Here is a 26,643-nt window from a genome sequence, read left to right as displayed (position 1 = left end):
CAGAAGAGAACAATGTAAATAGGATTATGGTTACAGTACCAAGACCTGATGCTTTATTTTTGCAAAAGAAAAAAAAACATCAGAATTTAGTACTCTGTAATACTGTACAATGCACATACATGTTAAAATATTCTTCAGACATGCAAAAAGTTTAATGCATCAAGTAATACCTAAAAGACACTGCAGAAACAGCATTCCAAAGGACTTTCCTAGTGTTCCTCTAATCATTAATGCAATGGTTCCAGAACTTTCCAAGGGAAATATATTTCCAATCACTGAGATGCCACTATGATAATTTGTGCTATCCTTTAGCACAGCAGTTTATTTCTGATTTTCCTGTGGTAATCTTACTCATGATGTAGTAAGAATTTTTTTAGTACAGATAAATCAAAAGCAAAACCACCATGCTAAAGGATAACACAGCTGGCATACAAAACGCATGGCAAAGTATTACAAGGCAATCCTGGTTATTATAGCTCAATTACATTGGCTTCCTACAAAGGAGCACGGGATTTTTTTTTTTTTAATTTCGGTCTTGACTTTTAAAATTTTAACACTTCGGGTTCCTCAATTACTATGCTCACCTATATAGTGCATGTGCCAGGACGGGCCCTTCATTCCTCATGGAGAAGGTTATTGAAGGTTCCAGATAAGTTTCTTCTTAGAAAACAATTGTGAAGGGGAAAGGCTTTTAGACAGTTTCCTGTAGAGAGGTAGAATGGCTTGCCTGATAATATACAAAATATAACATCTCTTCATAGGTTCAGAAAGGCCTTAAAATGCTATTTGTTCTCTCAAGATTTTGATACATTTATTCTGTTTTACGGACCTGTTTGCTATTGTGTTTTATTGTAATTATTTTTATTTATTTATTTGTTACATTTGTACCCCACATTTTCCCACCTATTTGCAGGCTCAATGTGGTTTACATAGAACCGTCAAAGGCGTTTGCCCAGTTGGTGGATAACAAATACAAAGTTGTATAGTGATCGTATAAGGTATAAGTGGAGGGTCGTAATGGATGAAGATTGAGTGATGTACTGTTCGATCATAGTCATGCTGTGTTGGTAGGTGAAGAGCAGGGCCGTGCCGATGCTGTAAGCGGGGTAAGCACCGCAGGAGGGCGCCCACCTCTGGAGGGTGACGCCGCAGTGCTTACCCTCGCCCCGCGCCGCCGAGGCCTTTAAATCTTTTACTTGCAGTCGCAGCAGCGTCTGTGAAAACGGAGCGCTGCCGACGTCTCCCTTCCCTTGCACTCGTTGGTTCCCTCAGTGTCCCGCCTTCTTCTGACGTCAGAAGAAGGCGGACACTGAGGGAACCAAGAGCGCGAAGGGAAGGGAGACGTCGGCAGCGCTCCGCTTTCACAGACGCTGCTGCGACTGCAAGTAAAAGATTTAAAGGCCCCCAGGGTGCGCAGCGATCATCTTCACGGGGGGGAGAGGGGCGCGCGCCAACTGGTCTTCTGCGGGGGGGGGCGCCAACAGTTCGTCTGCGGGGGGGCAGCTTAGACCCTTGGCACGGGCCTGATGAAGAGGGTTACGTGGGGTCGTTGGGGTAGGCCTTTTTGAAGAGGTAGGGTTTTAGTGATTTCCTGAAGTTCAAGTGGTCGTGGATTGTTTTCACAGCTTTTAGGAGCCCATTCCATAGTTGTGCGCTTATGTAGGAGAAGCCGGCTGCGTAAGTTGTTTTGTATTTCAGTCCTTTGCAATTTGGGTGCAGGTTTCAGTAGGATCTTGACGATCTGACTTTGTTTCTTATTGGTAAGTCTATAAGGTCTTTCATGTATCCTGGGACTACGCCGTACATGATTTTGTGGACTAAGGTGCAGATTTTGAAGATGATCCATTCTTTGGTTGGAAGCCAACGCAACTTTATCGGAGGGGCTTGGCACTTTCGAAGCGTGTTTTGCTGAATATCAGCCTGGCTGCTGTATTTTGGGCGGTCTGGAGTTTTTTTTGAGTTGTTCTTTGCAGCCCGCGTAGATTCCGTTGCAAAAATCTGAATGGCTTAGGGCCATTGATTGTATTACGTATCGAAAAGTTGCTCTTGGGAAGAAAGGTTTCAATCGTTTGAGCTTCCACATTGAATAGAACATTTTCTTTGTTACAGAGTTTACTTGGCTCTCGAGGGTAAGGTTGCAATCGAGTGTGACACCCAGTATTTTCAAACTGTCTGAGGCAGGGAGGGTATGTCCTGGAGTATTTATGGTTGTGGGTTTGTATTTGTTATATGGAGAGGAGAGGATGAGGCAATGTGTTTTTTCGTTGTTCAGTTTCAGTTGGAATGAGTTTGCCCAGGAGTCCATGATGTTCAGACTATCGTTGATTTTGTTGGTTATTTCTGTCAGATCATGTCTGAAGGGGATGTAAATATTAACATCATCTGCGTATATGAATGGGTTAAGTCCTTGATTGGATAAGGACTGTGCCATGGGAACCATCATCATGTTGAAGAGTATTGGTGATAATGGTGATCCTTGAGGTACTCCGCAGACTGCTTTCCACGGTGGTGATATGTTTGACTTTGATTTTACTTGATAAGTTCTGGTAGTTAGAAAGCCTTTGATCCAGTTAAGTATGTTTCCTTCAATCCAGAAGTGGCCTAGTATTCTTAGTAGTATGTTGTGGTTTACCATGTCGAATGCGCTCGACATGTCGAACTGGAGGAGGAGTATGCTTTTGCCTGTGGCAATCTCCTGCTTGAATATGGCCAGGAGGGTGACTAGGACAGTTTCGGTGCTATGGTGGGATCGGAATCCTGATTGTGAATTTTGTAGTATTGAGAACTTGTCCAAGTATTCTGTAAACTGTTTAGTCACGAAGCTCTCCATCATTTTTACTACTAATGGGATAGACGCAACTGGGCGATATAATTGGTGATATCGTTTGTGCTTTTCTTGGAGTCTTTTGGTATTGGGGTGAGTAGGATGTTGCCATCTTCCTCAGAACATACAGAAGAGACCTTGTTGTAACATGAAGTTTAGATGGGATGTAAGGTCTGCTATGAAGCAGTCTGGGGCAGACTTGAGTAGATAACTGGGACATGTATCCAGTTTGCAGTGGGTCTTAGCGAACCTGTGAGTCACTTGTGTAACTGATTCGGTGCTGAGGAGATTAAATGTTGTCCAAATGCGGTCAATTGGGTATCCTTCAGAGGATGGGTCCAGATCGTTGAAGAAGATTTCAATGTCAGTATTGTGATGAGGAAATGTGCTGCGTAGTTTTATTATTTTTTCGTTAAAGTAGTTAGCAAGTTTGTCTGCGGGTGGGATGTCTGTGTTGGTTGTGGTGATAGGGGTGGTGTTGGAACAGTTTCTTCATATCTTTGTAGTCCGGTCCTAATTTGGTTTGTAGTAGGACCTTTTGGTTTGTTTTATTGCGTTTTTGTATTTTCTATGTATTTGTTTCCAAGCGTTGAGTGTGTGTTCATCTTTTGTCTTTCTCCATACTTGTTCAAGTTTTCAAGATTGTGTTTTGAGTTTTTTTTAGTTCGTCATTGAACCAAGGTATAGTGCTTTGTCTTTTTGGTATTTTTGTTTTTAAGGGTGCTATTTTGTTTAGTATGCTGTTGCAACTGCCATCCCAGTGGTAGAGATAAAGTATGGAATCAGTGAGTGTTGTCCATTCGTTGTCGTATATTTGTTGCCAGAATATTTGTGGATCGATTTGCCCTCTTGTAGTGTAAGTAGTAGGTTCTGGTGTACTGATTGAGCCCTTCTTCCGCCAGTTTAGAGTTGGGTTCAGTTTGTAATGGTCAGTCCAAGGTATTGCTGTTCATTTGATGTCTGTTATGGGAAAATTAGGTTCTTACCGTGATAATTTTCTTTCCTTTAGTCATAGCAGATGTAGCCATTACAGATAGGTTGTGTCCATCAACCAGCAGAGGGAGATAGAGAGCACACTTTTTTCAGTGCCTCATACCAGCTTGCTCCACTGCCTCTCTTCAGTATTTGAAGCTTCCAAAGCAGTATGGCAAACCGCAATGGGAATAACATGAGCTTTCCTCACAGCGAACGATGGCCCTACAACAAAGGGCATTAACTCAGAATGGAGGGAATGAAACATCCTCCCGGAGGGCATAAACTCATCCTCCACTGAGACATAACTGGAGGGAATAAACTCATCCTCCCGGAGGGAATAAACTCATCCTCCAAAACATGAAACTGGAGGGAATTAAGTCATCCTCCTTTAATTGAACAAGAATCCTGAAGACTGTTTTCCGACTTTCTCCCAAGGACGGAATCTCCAGGAAACACGAACAGAACCTGAAATAGATTTACAGCAGATAGCATCAGATAGGGAGGGATCATGGCTGCATCTGCTATGACTAAAGGAAAGAAAATTATCACGGTAAGAACCTAATTTTCCCTTTCTTGTCATCAAGCAGATGCAGCCATTACAGATGGGATGTATCAAAGCAATCCCTAGATAGGGTGGGAACTAGCCACACCACGCGCTAGCACTTGCGCTCCAAAATGTGCGTCCCTCCTGGCAGCCACATCCAGCCTGTAATGTCGGGCAAAGGAGAGCTTAGAAACCCATATTGCTGCACTACAAATCTCTTGAAGAGAGAGTGCTCCAGTTTCAGCCCAAGAAGAGGAAATTCCTCTAGTGGAATGCGCCTTAAAGGCATCAGGCGGAGGCCGGCCGGCCGGCCGGCAAGCAAATAAGCTGAAAAGATAGATTCTTTAAGCCAGCGGGCAATAGTGGCTTTAGACGCTGGAGACCCTCTGTGAGGACCTGATAGCAAAACAAACAGATGATCAGAGGTCCTGAAAGAGTTAGTAACTTGCAGATACTGCAGCAGAGTCCTGCGCACGTCCAACAGGTGCAATTGCCCAAAAGATTCTGGAAACTCCTCATCGACAAAGGAGGGCAAGAAAATAGGTTTGTTTAGGTGAAACGCTGAAACCACCTTAGGCAAGAAGGAAGGCACGGTCTGAACCGTGACCCGGGACTCTGAAAACTGCAGAAAAGGGTCTCTACAGGACAGCGCCTGGAGCTCTGACACCCGTCTCGCCGAAGTAATGGCCACTAACAAGACGGCCTTCAGTGTCAAATCTTTCTCTGAAGCACGTCGAAGCGGTTCAAAGGGAGCATCCTGAAGGGCCTTCAGCACTAGCCCCAGGTTCCAAGCTGGACAAGGTACACGCACGGGAGGACGGAGCCGAAGCACCCCTCTAAGAAACCGTGCCACATCTGGATGAGCAGCTAAAGACACGCCTTCAACCTTGCCACTTGCACCCGCAGGGAATTATAGGCCAAGCCTTTTTGTACACCATCCTGCAAAAAGTCCAGAATCGGCGAGACAGGAGCCCGCAGGGGTGTGATCTCTCTGGAAGCACACCAGACTTCAAACTGGCGCCAAATCCTGGCATAAGCCACAGAAGTGGAACGCTTGCGGGCTTGCAGGAGAGTGGTAATTACTTTATTGGAATAGCCTCTGCCTCTCAATTGCGCCCTCTCAATCGCCAGGCCATAAGACCAAATCGGCCGGCGTCCTCCATGGTCACCGAACCCTGTGACAACAGGTTGGGAACCAGAGGTAACTGAAGGGGATCCTCTACAAGCATCTGTCGGAGGTCCGCATACCAAGGCCTCCTGGGCCAATCCGGGGCGACGAGAACCACTTCTCCTGGATGCAGCCGAATCCGCAGGAGCACTCGCCCTATCAAGGGCCACGAAGGGAACACATACAGTAGGCCCGGAGGCCAGGGTTGAGCCAAGGCATCCAACCCCGCCACGTGAGGATCTCTCCGTCTGCTGAAGAAGCACAGGACTTTGGCATTGGTGCTTGTCGCCATTAGATCCATCACGGGCTTGCCCCACTTGGCACATATCTGCAGGAACACTTCGTCTGCAAGTTCCCACTCCGCTGGATTGATCTGATGCCTGCTTAGATAATCGGCTTGCACGTTGCTCTGCCCTGCAATGTGAGCTGCTGACAGAAACTGTAGATGCAGCTCAGCCCAGTGGCAAATTTGTTCGGCCTGCGCGGCTAGAGCTCTGCACTGAGTGCTGCCTTGTCGATTTATGTAGGCCACTGCTGTCGTGTTGTCCGACATCACTCTGACAGCCAATCCTTCCAGGGTCACTTGAAAGGTCAGAAGCACCTGAAACACCGCTTTCAACTCTAGGCGGTTGATGGACCACTCCGACTCCTCGGGTGTCCATAGACCCTGGGCATGTTTCCCCTTGCAATGTGTACCCCAGCCTTTCAGACTGGCATCTGTCACCACTAGGCACCAATCGGGGAGCGCCAGCGGCATTCCTCGCCGCAGCACGCTGTCTGAGAGCCACCACTCCATGCTGAGTCGGGCCGCAGGGAGCCAAGAGAATCTGCATTGGTAATCCTGAGATACTGGAGACCATCTTTGGAGTAGAACATACTGTAGAGGTCTCAAGTGTGCTCTCGCCCAGGGCACCAGTTCCATGGTGGCGGTCATCGATCCAAGCAGCTGGACAATGTCCCAAGCTCGCGGGCGGGGCATCCAAAGGAGCAGACGGACTTGATTCTGAAGCTTACACCGCCTTTGCTCAGATAGGTACACATACCCCTCGAAGCTGTGTCGAACCTGGCCCCCAAAATATTCTAGAGACTGCGAGGGGGTCAGGTGACTTTTGGCCAAATTGACGACCCAGCCCAGAGATTGAAGTACTGAGACCACTCTGGCTGTTACATGCTGACTCTCTGCAGCAGAATTTGCTCAAATGAGCCAGTCGTCCAGGTACGGGTGAACCCGAATACCCTCTCGCCTTAGAAAGGCAGCTACCTTCGAAAAGGTGTGGGGAGCTGTGGCGAGGCCAAAAGGCAAGGCCCGGAACTGGAAATGCTTTCCCATCACCGCAAACCTCAGAAACTTCTGGTGCGGGGGCCAAATTGGAATGTGCAAGTAAGCTTCTTTCAGGTCCAGAGACGTGAGAAACTCTCCTGGCTGTACCGCTGCAATGACAAAGCGCAGGGTTTCCATGTGAAAATGTCGCACTCTCAGGGACTTGTTTAATTCTTTTAAGTCTAGAATAGGGCGAAAAGACCCTCCTATTCGCAGCACCACAAAGTAGATGGAATAGCGGCCGCAGTCGTATTCGGCGGGAGGTACCGGGTACACGGCCCCTATCTAAATCAGACCTTGTAAAGTCTCCTCTACCGCCACCCATTTGGCGGCAGAACTGCATCGGGACTCCACAAACACGTCTCTTACAGGGGCGTCAAATTCTATTCTGTAACCGTCTCTGATCAGGTCCAAGACCCACTGATCTGAGGAAATGTTGGCCCACTCCTCGGCAAAGAGGGAAAGACATCCTCCGATGTCAGGACTCGAGGAGAGGGCCGGCGCACCATCATTGAGAGGGTCGCCCCTGAACTCCAGGCCTTGAGCCAGTGGCTGTGGAACGTTTGTCCGAGCGAAAGGAGTTCCTCTGCTGAAAACGGACACGAGAAGTGAACCCAGCAGAACGCCCCGGGCGGTACCTTCGAGCTTCACGGAAGCCAGGTCTGTAAGAGGAGTGGACCGCCGCACCCTTAGAGGAAGGCCGAAGCCTATCTTCGGGCAAGCGCTGGGGTTTAGCCTCACCCAGGCCCTTCACAATTTTCTCCAACTCCTCACCAAACAGGAGAAGGCCTTGAAAGGGCAACTTCACCAACCTTTGCTTAGAGGCCATGTCTGCCGCCCAATGTAGTAGCCAAAGAAGACGGCGAGCCGCCACTGCTACTGCCATGTGTTTAGCCGAAGCTCTGACAATATCATAAAGGGCGTCAGAAAGAAAGGACAAGGCTGACTCCATCCGCGGAGCCACATCTGAAAAGGGCTCTGCTCCATCACCGGCCTGTTCCACTGCCTGTTGCAACCAAGCCAGGCAGGCTCTAGCAGCATAACAACTGCATGCAGACGCCCGAATAGTGAGACCTGCAATTTCAAATGACCGTTTAAGTGCTGATTCCAGTCTACGGTCTTGAATATCCTTCAGGGCAACACCTCCTTCAACAGGGAGGGTAGTTCTCTTTGTCACAGCTGTGACTAGGGCATCCACTTTAGGCATAGCAAAGCAAGCCATATGCTCCTCACTCAGGGGTATAATTGCCCCATAGCCCTGGAAACTTTCAAAGGTCCCTCAGGGTCAGCCCATTGAGCCGAAATAAGCTCTTGGATGGAGTCATGCAAAGGAAAGGCTCGAGCAGGCTTTTTGGTACTAGCCATCCTAGGATTCACAGAGGAGGCTGTGCCACTGGCAGGGTCCTCAATAGAGAGAGCCTGCAGGGCATCAGAAATAAGCGCTGGCAGCTCAGCACGGTGGAAAATCCTCACCGCGGAGGGCTCGTCCAGATCCTGAGTCACTTCTGCACCAGACTCTGGCTCCTCAGACCATGAAGGCCTGCCAGAGTCCTCCGAATCCTCGCAGCCCGACCACGGGGGGGGGGGGGGGGAATGGAGGCGCAGCACTCTCTGAAGGGGAATGAGCCCTTCTGCGCTTCATATTCTGCCAATTATCAGGGAATAACGCCTCAGAGGGCATACACAGGCTAGAATCCACCGGGGGGGGGGGGGGGCATTAGAAGAGGCCCATGCCGGCTTTGTGGGAGAGCTCTTTTAAGCATGTATGCTTTATGCATTAATAAGACAAAATCAGGGGAGAAAAAAACTCACCCTGGGCACCCGGATCTCTGCCGGGGCTAGTAGCTCCCATATCAGCCTCACTCCGAGGCCTCCCCCCGGGCTCAGGACTCTCCGTCTCAGCGGAGGTCGCACCATGTGGTAAATTCAAAATGGCGCCCGCTGCCAGCTCAGAGCACGAAGAATCGTCGCTCGCCATGCTCGGGCCGGCTCTAACGTCTGTACAGCACGATTTACAGAGCCCCGCTGCTGATCTGCACTTGCCACACTTGGAACAGCGCTTTACTGTCTCCGCAGCCATCGCCAAAAATGGCGGTAAAATTCAAAATGGCGGTTCGCGCCAAAATCGCCCTGATCACGGGCCCACCCCGGAGGAGTCAGAAAACACTCTTACCTCACTGGACAGAGTATCACAGCTCCGGTCCCACAGAAAAAGGCAAGGGTTTTTTTTTTTTTTTTTAACGCTGTGAGGAAAGCAGAGGTAAATAGACCTCTGGAGGCTCAGGTGAGTGGGAAAGGCAGGGATTATGTGCCTGCATCCACTGTTGGTGGGGAAGGACAGGGAAAGCTAAGCAATGTGTCCACATCCACGGAGGTATGGGTAAGGCAGGAAAAGGGCGAACCTATGTGCCTTTAAAGTGAAGCTGCTATAGCCTCCAACACCCCTGCTAACAACTGGCAAAAGCACAGGAGCAACCTCCAGGCAGATTTTAGATGGAGCTCGAAGAAGCTGCAGCCACTCTGCTAGGGGAGATAGAGAATACTGAAGAGAGGCAGTGGAGCAAGCTGGTATGAGGCACTGAAAAAAGTGTGCTCTCTATCTCCCTCTGCTGGTTGATGGGCACAACCCATTGTAATGGCTGCATCTGCTTGATGACAAGGAATAATAGATTATTGTCTGTAGGTAGTTTATGTGATAGGAGGTCCAATGTATGTCCTTTGATATGGGTAGTTTGCATGTGGGGCCATTAAAATCCCAGGACTGTAGGAAGTCTTTACATTCAAGTGCGTTTATGGAGTTGGGGTCTTCTAGGTGAAGGTTAATGTCGCCTAGTAGCAGTATGTTGTTGTTATTTACACAGTTGTTTGATATGAAGTCCAAGAAGGTGGGCTGACTTTCCTTCCAGTTGCCGGGTGGTCTGTAGAATAATACGCAATTCAGGTGATCGGTCAGGGAGTTGTTATGGATTCTAAATGAGGCAATTTCTAGTTGGGGTGTTATGGAGGCGGAAATCTTTCTCGGTATATTAGTGCTATGCCTCCACCTCTCTTTTCCAATCTGGTTCGGTGAGTGATTTTATAACCTGGCGAGCACAGTTCAAGGATTATGGGGTCGTTTTGGTTGTGAATCCATGTTTCATTGATAAAGATGAGATCGAGGTTTTCTGAGGTGATCCAATCTGATATTGTTATTGTTTTGTTGATTACGGATCTAGCATTGATATAGCCTACCTGGATGTTTTGGTATGGGGCTTCTAGGTTTGGTGTTATGTGGATTTTTGTTAGTTGTCGTTCCTTGGGTGATGTGTGTATGTGTGTATGTTGTGGTCTTTCCTCTCATTTTGTTGGTGATGTCCATGTTTAGATAGTTTTCCTTTAGTGTGATGAGAGTCAGTTTGGTGGAGTGTGGAATGTTTGATCAGTCTTTGGTGATTTTGTAGGGTGGGTATGAAGTAATGTTCTATGAGTGGGATGGATAGTGCTACATTGGTCAGTGAAAGGGAGTAGATTACCAGAAGTATTTTGATTGTGTTCATTTTGGTGTCAATTTAGGATATATAGGTTACTCACAGTCAGATGCTCGGGTGAAGTTCTAGACACTTATAAGTCAGCCTTACAGTGAGAGTGGGAGCTCAGCAGTTCTGATGGGAATACAGGCTCACAGTGCGAATGAGAGTTCAGCAGTTCTGATAGAAGTAGAGCCTCAGAAGCAAACTGCCTATTGTGGGAGGTGCTTTCTGGTATCACCAACCGTCTGCCTGGTTTGAAATTATGTTGTGAAAGATGATGGCTGAGGAAAGCCTTCCCCAAGAGCAGGCTACAATAAAGGTTGGAGCTCAGCAGCTCTAATAAGGGTGTAAACTGCTATAAAAGTGGAAGTTTAACAGTTCTAAAGTAAGTGCAGGCTCACAGTGAGAGTGGGAGCTCAGCAGTTCTGATGGGAATACAGGCTCACAGTGAGAGTGAGAGTTCATCCTCTTGAAGGGCAGAACCAAGAAAAGAGTATATAAAAGGTTGAACCCGTAATTACTTCTGATGTAAAAAAAAAAAATTGTGCTTCTGCATTGTAGCTTTGCTTCAGCCCTGAGTTGGCGTAAAATTCAGCACTATAAAGGTGCCAAAATGTGCACAGAGTCATTTGAGGTGAAGTGTGGCATTTCACCTTGGATGACCCTGTCTGGCCTGGACATCTGACTCTCCCCAGCTCCCTAGGTCTTAAGTGGGCGAAAAAAATGACTCCCTCCAGGACCATCTGGCCCCAGAGCACCCCTAGCCTGTGTACTCGAATCAAGGCAGCCGGCATAGGGAGACTCTCAATCAAATAGCCTCCAGTGTTGCAGCATCTCAGTAACAGTTACCAGTTCCTGGGAATGCCTCCAGCAGCATTCTCTTTGTTCTGCCACTATCTTCCAAAATGGCAGTGCCTGACCATTAGTGGTGCATCTTTATGTGCTGGTAGGGGTCAGTCTGCCATATAAGAGGGAGCTTCTCTTATCTTGCAGACCATATGCATCACTAGGAAATCAGGTACCATCTTATTGCAAGATGGCAGTGTCAGGAAGAGAACACTGTTGGATTGGCTTCCAAGAACCAACTAAGTATTAATAGTCCACAGGACTATCACAAGCTCTCTGATAAAAGGTCTCCCTGTATTGGGCACTCCAAACCAGGGCTTGTGCTTGCATTAGCCCACAGTACTTTAGTCTATACTGTCACTGGTGCAGATAGCACAGATATACTTAGCACCTCCTAAGAACTTTTACCACATGGTAAAGTATTTCTCTGTGTGTATTTTCTGGAGTGGAGTGGCCTAGAGGTTAGAGCACCGGTCTTGCAATCCAGAGGTGGCCGGTTCAAATCCCACTGCTGCTTCTTGTGATCTCAGGCAAGTCACTTAACCCTCCATTGCCTCGGGTGCAAACTTAGATTGTGAGCTCTCCTGGGACAGAGAAATAGCTAGTGTACCTGAATGTAACTCACCTTGAGCTATTACTGAAAAAGCAAAATCTAAATAAATAAATAACTGTATGGGACCATACTGGGAATGCTTTCTCCAGTTAGGCCCCGAAGCTCAGAAACAAATGCGGGCGCTAGAGGCCAATAGCATCGGATTAGCTACCACAAAATGCACATAGGACTTTAGCACAGTGAAAAATGAGTGCACCCAAGGAAACTACAAATTGCATGCTAATGAAATTTAAATTAGCTGATTTCCTATTCCCTCTGATGTGAGACAAAGAGCGCCCTAAATAAGGGCACCCTTACCGCTGGGAACCTAACAGCAGCTCAGAGCTGGCATTAGGTGTCTGAGAAAGCCGTAATTCACAGCAGGATTTCTGAGGGGGGGAACCCCCCCAAACAAAACAGACCATACAAGAGAGGGATTAGGCATCCAGCTGAATTTTGAGAGAGAGAGCCTCCCTCCATCCCGTTCTGTGTTCAGATATATATATATATAATTATGTTTTTAATGATAAAATAGCAGCAACTTTACCAGTGCCAGATGGGAAGGAAAGCAAAGCATGGTGCCTCCTTCCCCTGGCCATGCAGGGCTCCCTTAACCAGCATCTCTTACTTCTCCTCCTCTCCTCTGGCATTCTGGGCATGCGCTGAACAGATGTGCTTAATGAACAACTCTTGAGTGTATTCACCAGGCAGCATCCTGCCCCTAACTTCCAAACAACTCCCTCATGCTCAACAATATGAACTTGTCTATATGTGTACTTCGTTAATGTTGAGCACAAGGGAGTATTCAGACTCGCTGACTGGGTGGTATTTTTCCAGCACTGTTTGGAACAGTGCTGGAGTTTTGATCATCAGGACCTTAGTGCACAGGCTTTGCACTTTGTGTGATAATTGGGGCACTTACTGCACAGTAGGTGCTAAACTTTTCTGCATCTCAATAAAAAGGGCCCTTTTATGCAGGTAAAAATAGAGCTAATACACATAAGTTAGTCATGAACAGGTAAGTGGATTTTCAACCACCTGAAAGATGCACATTTTCATAACATGCAAAACATGTTCACATAAAAAGGCAGCATTTTGGGGCATTTATTAAATATACATGCATACCTTACATTTTCAAAAGGTAAGCTTTTTGATGGTTAATGCACTTAACTTTACACCTCTGTTTTCCATTGTCCAACTGTATGTGCATTTGTTAAACTGTATAATTGCCTAATTTTCAAATTAAATTTAGGAGGACACCTTGTGTTTGAAATTACTGTTAAACTTTGCCCTACTGGAAATTTAGCCTTTGTTTTTTTGCAACATTAGCGTCGACTCCGTGGGTGCTCGAGCACCCCTAATATTTCCCCGCCAGAACCGGAAGTTCCCCAAGAGCCAGCCCGCTGCCCGACCTCTTCTCCCACTCCCACAACAGTCCTTCGCCTGCCCCTCACCTTCCTGCATGCCGCCCATAACTTAAAAGTCATCTTACTGGGGTCCTGGAGACAGCAGTAGGGAAAGGTGAACACGAGCAGGCTCGGCGCTTCAGCCTGCCTTCCCTTCTCCTTGCTCTCAGCTCTACCTCTGGTCCTGCCCTTGCGGAAAAAGGAAATGAGGGCGGGACCAGAGACAAAGCTGAGAGCAACGAGAAGGGAAGGCAGGCTGAACTTAGTGCCGACTCGCCGAGCCTGCTCGTGGTCGCCTTTCACTACTGCTGCCACCAGGACCCCGGTAAGATGACTTAGGTTATGGTCAGCATGTAGGAAGGCGAGGGCCAGGCGAAGGACTGTTGTGGGAGTGGGAGAAGAGGTCGAGCTAGAACTCGAGTCGGAGGGAGGGAGGGGCTGGAACTCAGAGGGAGAGAGGGATTGGGGTCTGGAACTCTGAGGAGAGGGAGGGGGGCCTGGAACTCGAGGAGAGGGGGGGCCTGGAACTCTGAGGAGAGGGGGGGGCCTGGAAATCTGAGGAGAGGGAGGCGAGGGGGGAGAAATGCACCACCTGTAAAAAAAAAAAAAAAAATTAAGCACCCCCGTCCATTTTGAAAAGTTGGCTCCTATGTGTGGAGAACATATTTGCTAAATAAACTAGAAACCAAATCTGGCATTAAAACAGCCACTGCACATAAGTACACTAGTAAAAAAGGCCCGTTTCCGAAACCAATGAAACGGGCGCTAGCATGTGGTTTTTGTGTGTGTGTATGTGTCACAGAGTTATTTTGTGTGTGTGTGTGTGTGTGTGTGTGTGTGAGGGTGCGGTGTGTGTGCAGGTTGTTGATGTGTGTCTTTTTTTGTTTTGTTTTTTGCTTGGGGGTTGGGGGATGTGCTGTGCTGGCAAAGTGGGTTGGATTGGTGTGTGGCTTTGAGGGTGTGTTTCTGTTGTATTGTGTGTGTGTGGTTTTGTCTGTCAAGGAGGTTTGTGGAGGGGGGTCTTTCTGTTGGTGAAATGTAAATGTGGTTGTAGGGGGGTCAGCCTTTGTTGAGTGTTTTTTTTTTCCATGTTTTTTTTTTGTGTTGTGCTGAGGCAGCAGTGTTGTTTTAGATGGGCGGAAGGTAGAGGTATAAAGACTGTTGGACTCACGTCTCCAGTGGTGAATCGTCTATTAGTCTCTACTTTTGCCTTCTGTGATTCGTCATCGTAGAGAACTTTTCCTGTTCTATATTTCGGAAGGTAGAGGAGCACGTTCTTTGTCGGTATTTTTTGGCCGTTTCAGGGCTGCTGTAGGGGAATGCTGGAAGCGAAATGTGCTGTTGGAAGCAGCGCCATCTTTTTCCATTGGGCTGGGGTTCTGGGCATCCTGGAGGTGGGTGACGGCTTGCCTGAGGACGGGGATGGTTGTTTTAAGTTGGCGGAAGGGAGAAGAGCACGGTCTCGGGCCGTCGGGGGGTGATCCGGTATGTTTGGTCCATTTCAGGCCGGCTGCAGGGGAATGCTGGAACATTTATGCGCTGCAGGAATCAGCGCCGTCTTTTTCCGGGTGCTTGGGGAATCCCCGAGGTGGGAGACAGCTTGCCTGAGGCTGGGGATGGTTGGGCACGTCCTTGGCCGCTTCGGCAATAGGGGAAGAGGAAGGGGGTGGGGAGTTACCTGCAGCCGCCTGAGAAACCATGTATTCTTTGTTTGTTTTGTATTTTTAGTTTGCATTTCTGTTGAAGAAAGAGTGGATGCCTTTCGAATGATGGAGGTGGTGCGTCGGTGTGCGGTTGTTTCGTTAGTTTGGCAGCCAGTCTCCAGCGATTCCTAGGCAGGGAAGGAGTACTCCTCCCCCTTCCTTGGTCGCTGTTTGCTGCTGGCTGGGTCGCGGGTAATCCTTCCAGCTGGGCCGCAGCTTGTCCTGTTCGCCCACGTCCCAGATGGTGACGGATACGTTGTTTTCCGGCTCCTCTGACTCCATGTCAAGCTATCCCAAATATAGTCTGTGCTATAGGCCCTCTGGCACTCTTCAGTACTGGCATTAGGCATTTAAAAATTTCTCCCTCCCCCTCCCCCGGTCTATTTTTGCACATACCCACAGCAGGAATATTCTTCTCTTGTTCTTGCGGTGATTCTGTGCTCTCCGTGCTGCACAGATAACGAGCCATTCTGCTGGAGAATGCTCCTCCCTTATTGTCACGTAGTTTCCTCTGATTGGTCCGTCTTACGTTGCCTAGTGTTGCCTGGGAATGGTGTTGTGATGGTCCTTTGTGTTTCAGAATGTTGAGGGTGTTTTTTCTGATTGGTCCATCATGTGAGGGCGGGGCAGAGAGACATGGTCAGTGTTGTGGCTTCACCACCATGAATCCATGAACCCTTCAGTGAGTGACTGAGTGACTTCAGAACGTTGTCTTCAGAACCTTGAGGGTGAGTTTTATTATAGTAGATAAGTATTGCCATACTTAAACAGACCAAAGGTCCATCAAACTCAGCATCCTGTTTCCAACAGTGGCCAATCCAGGTCACAAATACCTAGCAAGATCCCACAGTATGTCTTAATGGCAGCTGGTAACCACTAATTTGTTAAACAGATCAAGCCACAAGATTTACACTGCATAAATTTGGTATTAAGCTGCAATTTTTATATGATGGAGACAAGCTTTATCATTTTCAAATCAGGATGAGAAACCATCTTGTGTAATGATGGTGAGAGGTCCATGCATCAGGCTATTTTTTTTTATGTATCTGCCTAGATGTTTTACCATTCTTTAATCTCTTTTGCAATAACTAACTCCAATTATTATCCATTACAATGTCAACTACTTATATTGCTTTAGTAGTCCTACACTATCACTTCCAGCTGCCAATTTTTTCTCTAGAATTAAAATTGTGCATCATATTCCATGTACAGCCTAAGAGAGAGACAGCAATATAGGTAAAATGATGTTCTTGCTTCTATTCTACTGCTTTTTTACACCCCATATTTGTACATAAGAAAACATGCCTACCTTTACATAAGATTTAGTGAGTACACCCTACTTTGAATGTATAAAAATCAGAGAGTAACACTGTCAGTATCCCATACCAGTGGGTGGTGCTGCATCATTATGTACATTTACTCTACAGTGCTTCTGTGTATGTCAAATCTCTCGTTATCTTACATATGTGACACATTAGCTTACTACAACTAAAGTTTCAAAGAGCTATTATTTTACATTTTGCTTTTGTAAGTTGTATTTTTACTTTTTTTTTTAGCTTTTTAGACTTCAGGCATTGTATTTTGCTAATTCTGTTGAGCTGAACAGTGTGCAAGGAGGCTCAAGTACAAACAATGTTGTATTTTGCATATTAGTTTTATTATAGTTGGGTATTCCGATGTGTCCTCATGCTAAAATTTGAATTTTTCACTTACAAAAATGTTAACTTATGTTAAAAAAAAAAAGAAAAAAAAAAAAGGTTATTTAAGCATCCAGTTTAATACCGAAATGGTCATACTAAAGGTGTACAGCAAATGAAATGGAACGGTTATACTCAACCCAGCTGTCAAGATATCCATAATGAATTAATGCTTTGTAGACCCCCCCCCAGTGGTGGCAGGATGTAATTACTACTAAAATTATTTTCTAGTCACAGTTGGGTTTCCTCTTTTCAACAACCACCGAAGGGTGACACAAAGAAGGTGTTTAGTGTGTTGAACATTTAACTAAACCTTTCACAGCTTCAAATCAGTAAACAATACAAAGAGTCACAATAATAAATTTTATTGCACAGGAAAATTCAATAAATTTATTTTAAAATGTTTGTGATTTAAAATATAAAAATGGAGGAGTGGCCTAGTGGTTAGGGTGGTGGACTTTGGTCCTGGGGAACTGAGGAACTGAGTTCAATTCTCACTTCAGGCACAGGCAGCTCCTTGTGACTCTGGGCAAGTCACTTAACTCTCCATTGCCCCATGTAAGCCGCAGTGAGCCTGCCATGAGTGGGAAAGCACGGGGTACAAATGTAATAAAAAATAAGTAAAATATAAACATATTAAAACTTTAAAATTTGGTTTTAAAAACTCGTACCTACATTAAAAATCTGTTTAAAGTACTGTTAAAACTTTAAAATTTGGTTTTAAAAACTCGTACCTACATTAAAAATCTGTTTAAAGTACTGTTTTTAAAGAGCACAACAAATTTAAAGTGCAATGCTTTCTAAGTGTAAAATTAAATTTCACTCAATTTTCAATAACACAAGTTTTAACAGAACCAAGCAATTCCTTACTCAGGATTTGTTTTCTTCAACACCACTTGTTCAGATAAGTATTTACTTTTTCTTATATTTAACACTTTAAATTAACTTTTCATTTTTTTTTTAGTTATTTCCAATTTCCCCCTCCATAAGAATTGATTCTTTGTGTTTAATTTGTATTTTTCAGGTTGTCATTCACCAGGACTATTTTTTTAATCCTCTCAGGAAAGGATATATATATTTTTTTAGTACTATCCAAATATGTAACTCTCAAAGTGTAGTTGGTGATTTGGTTCACTTATCTGCAACAGTTTTGTAAAACCTCGCTTGCGTAGGGGCCCATGGCGGAGTCTTCAGGGCATATCCCTGCCGCTTGTCACCTGTCTCTAATACAAACTCCAAAGGAGAGATACCTTTTCTCCCTCACACTATTGCACTTTTTCCCCCCTTAAATCTTGGACAGAGTATTATTGTGGCTATTTAACTAACAATAAATGAAATTAATTATTTTCCCCTGGGAAGTCCCCTATTCTTCACTGTTGCCCTATTCTATAGGAGCCAGGCTGTTGTGATGTTCCGGTCCACTCTTTCTTTTAACCATAACACATGTTTGTTTACTAATCCCAGTTCTTCAGTTATGAAACCAGGCTTTATTTCTACTTTAAGAGAGCAATGCTTTTATCCCAGCCTCACGCTGCTTCTTAGTGGTTCCTTAGTTATGAGATAACCTAGTTTAAATAGGTGTCTGGGCACAACCAGATAATACCTGGCATACATATATAAAATCTCACAAAAACGTTTCTTTTCAAGAATAATACTGCTCCCTTTCACATTTCAGAATATTTCAAACACTTCTTCACCAAATTTTAAAACACAATGTCTCATTTTGTCCTCACAATACAACACAAATAAACCCATAAACACCCCAGATTACAGCCTTCCGGTCTCAGACACCCTGAAAATTCTGGGAGTAACAATTGACCGAAATCTCACACTCGAAGATCATGCAAAAAATACAGCAAAGAAAATGTTCTACTCAATGTGAAAACTTAAAAGGATCCAACCTTTCTTCCCAAGAGAAGTATTCCGTAGCCTAGTACAATCAATGGTATTAAGTCATCTAGATTACTGCAATGCCATCTATGCCGGATGCAAAGAACAAATCATTAAAAAGCTTCAAACCGCTCAAAACACAGCAGCCAGACTCGTATTTGGGAAAGCGAAATACGAAAGCGCCAAACCCCTAAGAAAAAAACTACACTGGCTCCCACTAAAAGAACGAATTGCATTCAAAGTCTGCACCTTGGTCCACAAAATTATTCACGGAGAAGCCCCGATCTATATGTCAGACCTTATAGACTTGCCTACTAGGAACGCAAAAAGACCAGCACACACATTCCTCAATCTCCGTTACCCTACTTGTAAAGGACTAAAATATAAATCCATATACGCGACCGGTTTCTCATACATTTGCACGCAATTATGGAATGCACTACCGAAGACCATAAAAACAACGCAAGATCTAACCATCTTCCGAAAACTACTGAAAACAGATCTGTTCAAGAAGGCATATCACAAACATCCATCTTAAACATTAAATAATAAGACCACACACGAACTAGACAAATTCAAAATCTTATCACTTGACTGATCAACCTCTTTGATACTAATGAACAAATAACATCACTTCTATCCTTATGTCGAACATGGCCTCTCCTTAGTCGATAACCTAGAGTACATTACAATCCAATGTATAAATCAGGAACCTTCATGCTATATCATAATGCATTCTTCTCTAAAATATATGTATGCACATGGTGTATATATATATATATACACACACACACCATAATCTGTACCACATATGCTATGATCCATGTATGTTACCATGTATGTATGCACATTAACGCATTACCATTTGTAATTCTGTTTCATGTATGTTACCATGTATGTAACATACATGGGAGTGAAGGAGTGGCCTAGTGGTTAGGGTGGTGGACTTTGGTCCTGGGGAACTGAGGAACTGAGTTTGATTCCCACTTCAGGCACAGGCAGCTCCTTGTGACTCTGGGCAAGTAACTTAACCCTCCACTGCCCCAGGTACAAATAAGTACCTGTATACAATATGTAAGCCGCATTGAGCCTGCCATGAGTGGGAAAGCGCGGGGTACAAATGAAACAAAAAATAAAAAAAAATAATAAAAAATATGTATGCACATTAACGCATTACCATTTGTAATTCTGTTACCCGGAAATGGCATCCGCCACTAGGGCAAACGTAAGTCACATTGAGCCTGCAAATTGGTGGGAAAATGTGGGACACAAATGCTACAAATAATAATAACAAAACTGTCATTTGTTTTTCTCCATGTGTCTTAGACACTCCAGCACACAACCAACCACACTGCTGTCCTGGGTTCCTCTGCTAACTTTATCAATCTCCATTACCCAGGCAACGAAGCTTTAGCTTCGGTCACTTGACTTGTTACCACCAATCAGGCACATCCTCTGAGAATGCTAATTTTTTTTTTACAGTTTGGAATGTGATGCCAGTCTCCATTTTGAAACCCATTTTTCCAAAATACAGCCTAAGTTGCACAGTATTTACATAAAAACCATATCATTATCCAGGTCACTCCAAACAGAATCCAATCATCGTTTTAAATTTTAAAACTCATTTAAAGTCACCAGCCTACACAACATTGCCCTAAAATCACCACTAAAATTCAACAAAACATTACCAAATTCTCCACACAGGTTACATTAAATATATGCTTGCATACACCACCGACGGATCTCAAAAATCTGCATTCAGAGTAGCGTAAGGAGCTCCACACCAGAATTCCCCAAAATAGCTATTAAAAATTAATATTAAATTTTTCAATGACCCAGCCCACCTTAAGGGACCCTCCAGACCCCCCTCCCAAAAATCACAAAGAAAAATTTTAAAACCAACACGGGAGGCTCAAAAAATAAAATTCCAAAAAAAACTAAAATAAGACTAAATTAAATTAAATTAATCCAAGGTCCAAAGGCCTCGTACCTTAGTCCCCAGACGTCTACCTGATAGTCTATATTCTTCTTCGGGGTCCCGGTAGACACCCAGCACCAGCGGTATGTTGGTGAGATAGGCTGCAGAAGCCTGCCGGGGAGTCTCAAAAATTGAGGCCCCCAGCTTCAAATGCAGCCAATCCAAGCTTCCGGACTTAATACGCACATGCACCAGATCCGCCAGACACAGTACACATACATGGACCAGGCCCAGAGCCAGCCATTTTCTCACTGGCTCTGCTTTCCTCTCATTTGCAGTGGTGCGCCACTCATGACTGCCGCAATTACAGCAGCTTCAGCCCCCACTAGCCCCAGAACTCACTCCAGTCCTGAAACAGGACACAAGAAACATGCAGCCAGCACAGGCCAGCTCCAAAACACTGGCCACCAATTAAAAACGGCCCCAAGAACCACCAGACCCCAAAAGGGTCACAAAAATGTTGTAGGCGTACCAGGAAGAGCCTCAAAGAGGCAGACAGACCCCGGAGCAGCCCCAACATGGCCTGAAGACCTCAGTGACCACTCAGAAGTTCAGGTAAGCCCCGGAAAGAAGGCCACATTTAATTTAACATTTTTATACCCTTTACAATTTACTCTATGCAAATATATCTCATAAATAGTTAACGTTGATATCCTGAAAACTAGACTAGTTAATCAATTACTGAGGACTGGGTTGAGCATCACTGGTATAATCAATCACAGGTTTTCAACCCACCTGAGATCCACTAAAGAACAAACACAATAAAATCACTGCCGAGCATAATGGTTTTCTTCCTACAATTATACTAACAATGTTGGAGAAGTTTAACTCTTCAGGTTTCACAAACTACAGCTGGAGTTAAGAATGCAAAATTATGGTTGAGAAAACATAGCAAAGTGTAATTAACTACTTCACTGTTGATTTTTGTAATGATGTGAGAGCTTTACACCCACTTACAAATCTCTTCATAGGCTTTTGGGTCCTAACCCGCAAGCTGCAACCAGGGTGCATTTATACATACGAGACAGTTAATGGGTATGAGAATTTGGACGGCAAATACTTTTACTATGATAGACATTACAATCATTAATTGATGTCTAAGTTGTTGTTAATTAAGCAGACAATAAATTTAACAAAAATACTGATGACAAATAATACATTATTAAACATTTTCTAGTAAAAAAAACTATTAAAACAAAATTAATGAACTCCCAAAACATCTGATTCATGCTATTTAAACTGGTGCGTCATTTCCAGAAGCTAAAAACAGCAGTCTGTGTACAGTATTGCTAGTTGATAAGATCCAATAATAATATAGAATTGTCAATCAATAAGACTGCAAATTTTAATGAATTGTGCTTTACATAAAAAGAAGACTTACAAAGATTTTTCCGTCATTCTAGGTCTATGAGAAAGTTTAGAAAGCATATATTCATTGTGGTACACATAGACTCACACGTACAGTAGTTATCTTCTTTATGGAAGTTACCAGTACAACATTATATCCCTAAACAGTAAGGTAAAATAAATTTAATTCAGGTTTGTCGTAGGTCGTTTTTAAGGTGCGGGGCAGTGCATTCCATACCTGAGCACACAGTTATGGAATGCACTGCCACACAACTTAAAAACGTCCTACGAACTAACGAATATCCGCAAACTACTGAAGACTCATCTCTTTAACAAAGCATACCACAAAGATCAACCCATGTGATGATACACAACTCCTCCACTTGTATTTAGAACTGTCTTATAATATCTGCTTGTTATACTACTATCATGTTTTATCATTATCATGTTGCCCAAGATCCTTCTGTAACACTAAATGTCTATTTTCTAATATATTTCCACTTCTCATGATGTATTGTAAGCCACATTGAGCCTGCAAAGAGGTGGGATACAAATGCAATAAATAAAAATAACTCAGCCATGGCGCTGTGTGATGTGCTGCACTGCCAATCAAATAAAAACAGGTGAGACCTCTTCAGAGGAAATGAAGCTCTAGAACAAGGGATTATAGGATGAGTGTGAAAGAGGGTAGACTCAAGAATAACCTAATGACATTTCTTTTCAGAAAGAGTGGAGGATGCAAGGCATAGCCTTCTGTAGGCAATGGTGGAGAAAGACACTATTTGAATTCAAGAAAGATCACACAGCCTAAGACTGCTAACTAAAAGTCAAGTACATGGACCCTCCCCCTGCATTGTCTGCCAGGGTCTTCTCGTGTCACCAGTTCTTTTCAAAGATTTTAAACATCCACTTATAGCCATTATCAAATATATACTGTCATTTATTATTACAATGCACTCCATTTAAGTGCACGTCGGATAAGCACATGCTCTGTTTAACTGCATGCCGTACTTTGGTCCCGTATTTGGCACCATCAATTTCTATGGGGACAAACTTCGGTTTAGCGCACCACTGATAATGCAAGATTCGCTTATATGCATGGTTTAAGACCGCTCCTCTGCAGGAAAGACTCTGCATAAGCGAACACGCGGAATATGGAAGCCGACTGGCGCGTGACAAAGCAGCGGTAAATTTGAAATCTCGTTGGTTAACTGCCATAGGCAGAATAAGCGAAAGAATGTTGTTATTGTCTACACTGGAGTAGTCATCATCGCGCAACTGTAAGACTTTAACACTGGCTAAACGAATAGAAGTTCTTAAAAAATTAGACAACAAAGTCAAGCATCTATTGCTAAAGAATATGGTGTCAATCCCAGTCAAATTTCATGTATCTTGAAGCAGAAAGACCAGCTTCTGGAAGACTGGCAAAACAATACAAATCCACACCGGAAACGAAAACGGGCGAGAAAAGCTGAGGAGGTAGAAGATGTTCTTCTTCAGTGGTTTTCTCACGTCAGGAGCAGACAGTTTCCTGTCAGTAGTCCACTGCTTATGGAAAAAGCTAATCAGCTAGCTGAACGTCTTGGTTTAACTGAATTCAAAGTCACTGTTGGATGGTTGGAAAGATGGAAGGAGGGGAACAACATAAAATTCAAGAAACAGCATGGTGAAAAACAAGACACTGATGACTTTGGTGCTGAAAATTGGGTTGTTTCAGTTCTTCCTACCATCTTGAACGAGTTTGCACCTCATGACATTTTCAATGCTGACGAAAACGGTCTCTACTGGCGAGCGATTCCTGATGGTGTCAGGCTGTCTAACGTCAAGGTGGTCTTCCTGCCACCAAACACTACCTCTCTGCTCCAACCTATGGATCAGGGCATAACAGCCAATTTCAAACAACATTATCGGGCTCTTGTGCTACGTCATCTGATGAGCGTTATGGATGACCAGACTGGCAAGGATAAAAGTGCTGTTGAACTGGCTCGTAATCTATCACTGTTGGATTCCCTACATATGCAGAAAGAAGCCTGGAATCATGTTACACAGGCAACCACTGTGAACTGCTACAAGCGGGAAACCTTTGTTAGGGATGTGGAGAGGGGCAAAACGGATGCAGCTGTTGCAAACGCGTCAGATAAACAGGCTATTGACATTTCAGCCAGTGTTACTGAAGAGGAGTTTCATCACTACGTAGCTGTTGATTACTATCTACAAACAGCTGACGATAGCACTGATGTCCAGATATGCACTTACACACAGGCAACGGCTGATGATGAAACAGATTTTTTATTTTTTATTTATTTATTGCATTTGTATTCCACATTTTCCCACCTTTTTGCGGGTTCAGTGTGGCTTACAATATGAGTTAAATGTTGGAAATACAATTTGTTACAGATTGGTTATGGATTACATTGTGCAGATGAAACAGATGATGAAATGAGCAGCGAGACACGTGCTGACAAAATTCAACAACCTCCTGTCACACTTGCAAGAGTGCTAGAGAGTCTCAACACCGTGCAGGCCTATCTGGAGGCCACTGGATGTCAGTGCTATGACAGTTTTTACCGTCTGGCACACGTATGTCAGTGCTATGACAGTTTTTACCGTCTGGCAGACGTAGTCTATGGAACTCACAGACACAAGAGTGTACAGAAGACTATGACTGATTACTTCAAGTAAGCCTAACATCAGTTAACGGAGACTGTATAACAGTGGCGTAGCAAGGGGGGGGCGGGAGGGGCGGTCCACCCTGGGTGTCAGCTCGGGGGGGGGGGGGGTGCTCCCTGCCAGCCCCCCCCCCCCCCGGTTGCAGCACGATGATACCCCCCCCCCCCCCGACCCAGTGCCTACCCTCCTCAGCTCTCTCCAACCAGCTGAGCACCCTAGATGTAATCTGATAATGGCTATCTAGTTAACTACAGGAAAAACATCATTCATAATCTCACAAGGTTTATCTAAAGACACAATTTCAAATTAATTGTCATAATACAGTGCAATCTGCTTAAGTGCAAGGGTCTGGGACCAAAGAAATACATGCAGTTAACTGGAGCCTGCACTTAACCGTTGTTACCCAAAGAAGCTTGACATCTGATAAACATATGTACAGTACTGTTATACATACAGTATACAGTCTCCGTTAACTGACATTATACAGCAGTGGCGTAGCAAGGAGGGCTGCCACCTTGGGCGGTTTGCCATTGCACCCCCCCCCCCCCGGGTGCAGCACAATGACACCCCCCCCTCAGCGCATCAATAGCCCCCCCCCCGACCCAGTGCCTACCCTCCTCAGCTCCCTCCAACCAGCTAAGCACCCTACCTTTAAAGAAATTTCGGAAGCTGTGTAGAGGCGAGGCGCAGCGCCTCGCGCCTGCAAGTAAAAGAAGCGTAGAATGTCATCGGGCCTTCCCTCAAGTTGTCTGTCCCGCCCACCGCTGACGCAACTTCCTATTTCCACAAGGGCAGGACAGACAGCATGAGGATGACAATCCACACTTCTTTTACTTGCAGGCGCGAGGCGCTGCGCCAAGCCTCTACACAGCTTCCGAAATTTCTTTAAAGGTAGGGTGCTTAGCTGGTTGGAGGGAGCTGATGAGGGTAGGCACTGGGTCGGGGGGAGGGGCTATTGATGCGCTGAGGGGGGGTGTCATCGTGCTGCACCCGGGGGGGGGGTGCAATGGCAAATCGCCCAAGGTGGCAGCCCTCCTTGCTACGCCACTGCTGTATAATGTCAGTTAACGGAGACTGTATACTGTATGTATAACAGTACTGTACATATGTTTATCAGATGTCAAGCTTCTTTGGGTAACAACGGTTAAGTGCACGCTCCAGTTAACTGCATGTATTTCTTTGGTCCCAGACCCTTGCACTTAAGCTGATTGCACTGTATTATGACAATTAATTTGAAATTGTGTCTTTAGATAAACCTTGTGAGATTATGAATGATGTCTTTCCTGTAGTTAACTAGATAGCCATTACCAGATTACATCTAAACAGAGTTGCTGTGGGTGGGTAACATAGTAACATAGTAGATGACGGCAGAAAAAGACCTGCACGGTCCATCCAGTCTGCCCAAGAAATGTGCCACTTTTTTGTGTATACCTTACCTTGATTTGTACCTGTCTTTTTCAGGGCACAGACCATATAAGTCTGCTCAGCACTATCCCCGCCTCCCAACCACCAGCCCCGCCTCCCACTACCGGCTCTGTTATCCAATTTCGGCTAAGCTCCTGAGGATCCATTTCTTCTGAATAGGATTCCTTTATGTTTATCCCACGCATGTTTGAATTCCGTTACCGTTTTCATCTCCACCACCTCCCGCGGGAGGGCATTCCAAGCATCCACCACTCTCTCCGTGAAAAAATACTTCCTCCTCCCTCCTCTTCTTTATCATGGAAAAGAGATGTAAGTTTAACTGACATTTTGGAAAATTCAGAAGTTATAGATAGAGTTATTATTAGTGACTTTCGTCTTTGATTTAGATAGGAACAATGTTTTGAAATTGTATTTCCGATACATGGTTGATAGTTTTTTGGGTTCAAAGATGCATATATTTCCTGACACATCAAGGGAATCGCAGACTGGGAGGTGTGAGGTTTTGGCTTTTAAGCCAGGAATCATTACCCTAGGTGGGACCTTCCTAGCGCGATTCCTTGTGTTTTAGTTCCTTATTACTTATTTGTTTGAACCTAAGAAATTATAAGAGTTTGTGGAAACAGATGAAGAATCCTCTGCAGCAACTTCCTTCAGTTACCCCTGTACTGGCTGCAATAACCGATTAACCTTCCTCCCTCAGAAAATGTGAAGTGTAAGATTAACCATTTTGAGTTTTTCTTATTTTCTT

General features: G+C 44.8%; 1 protein-coding gene across 1 annotated transcript in view; it reads right to left on the bottom strand.

Annotated features, from left to right (window-relative positions):
• The window catches only part of PDE3B (phosphodiesterase 3B), a 569,033-nt gene that overhangs the window by 178,963 nt on the left and 363,427 nt on the right, over positions 1-26,643 (bottom strand). The gene's annotated exons all lie outside the window — the stretch shown is intronic.

This window comes from Microcaecilia unicolor, chromosome 4 (genome assembly GCF_901765095.1).
Source record: "Microcaecilia unicolor chromosome 4, aMicUni1.1, whole genome shotgun sequence".
NCBI lineage: Eukaryota > Metazoa > Chordata > Amphibia > Gymnophiona > Siphonopidae > Microcaecilia > Microcaecilia unicolor.
Note: the sequence above shows the minus strand (reverse complement) of the source record. Positions and strands in the feature narration are given on the sequence as shown.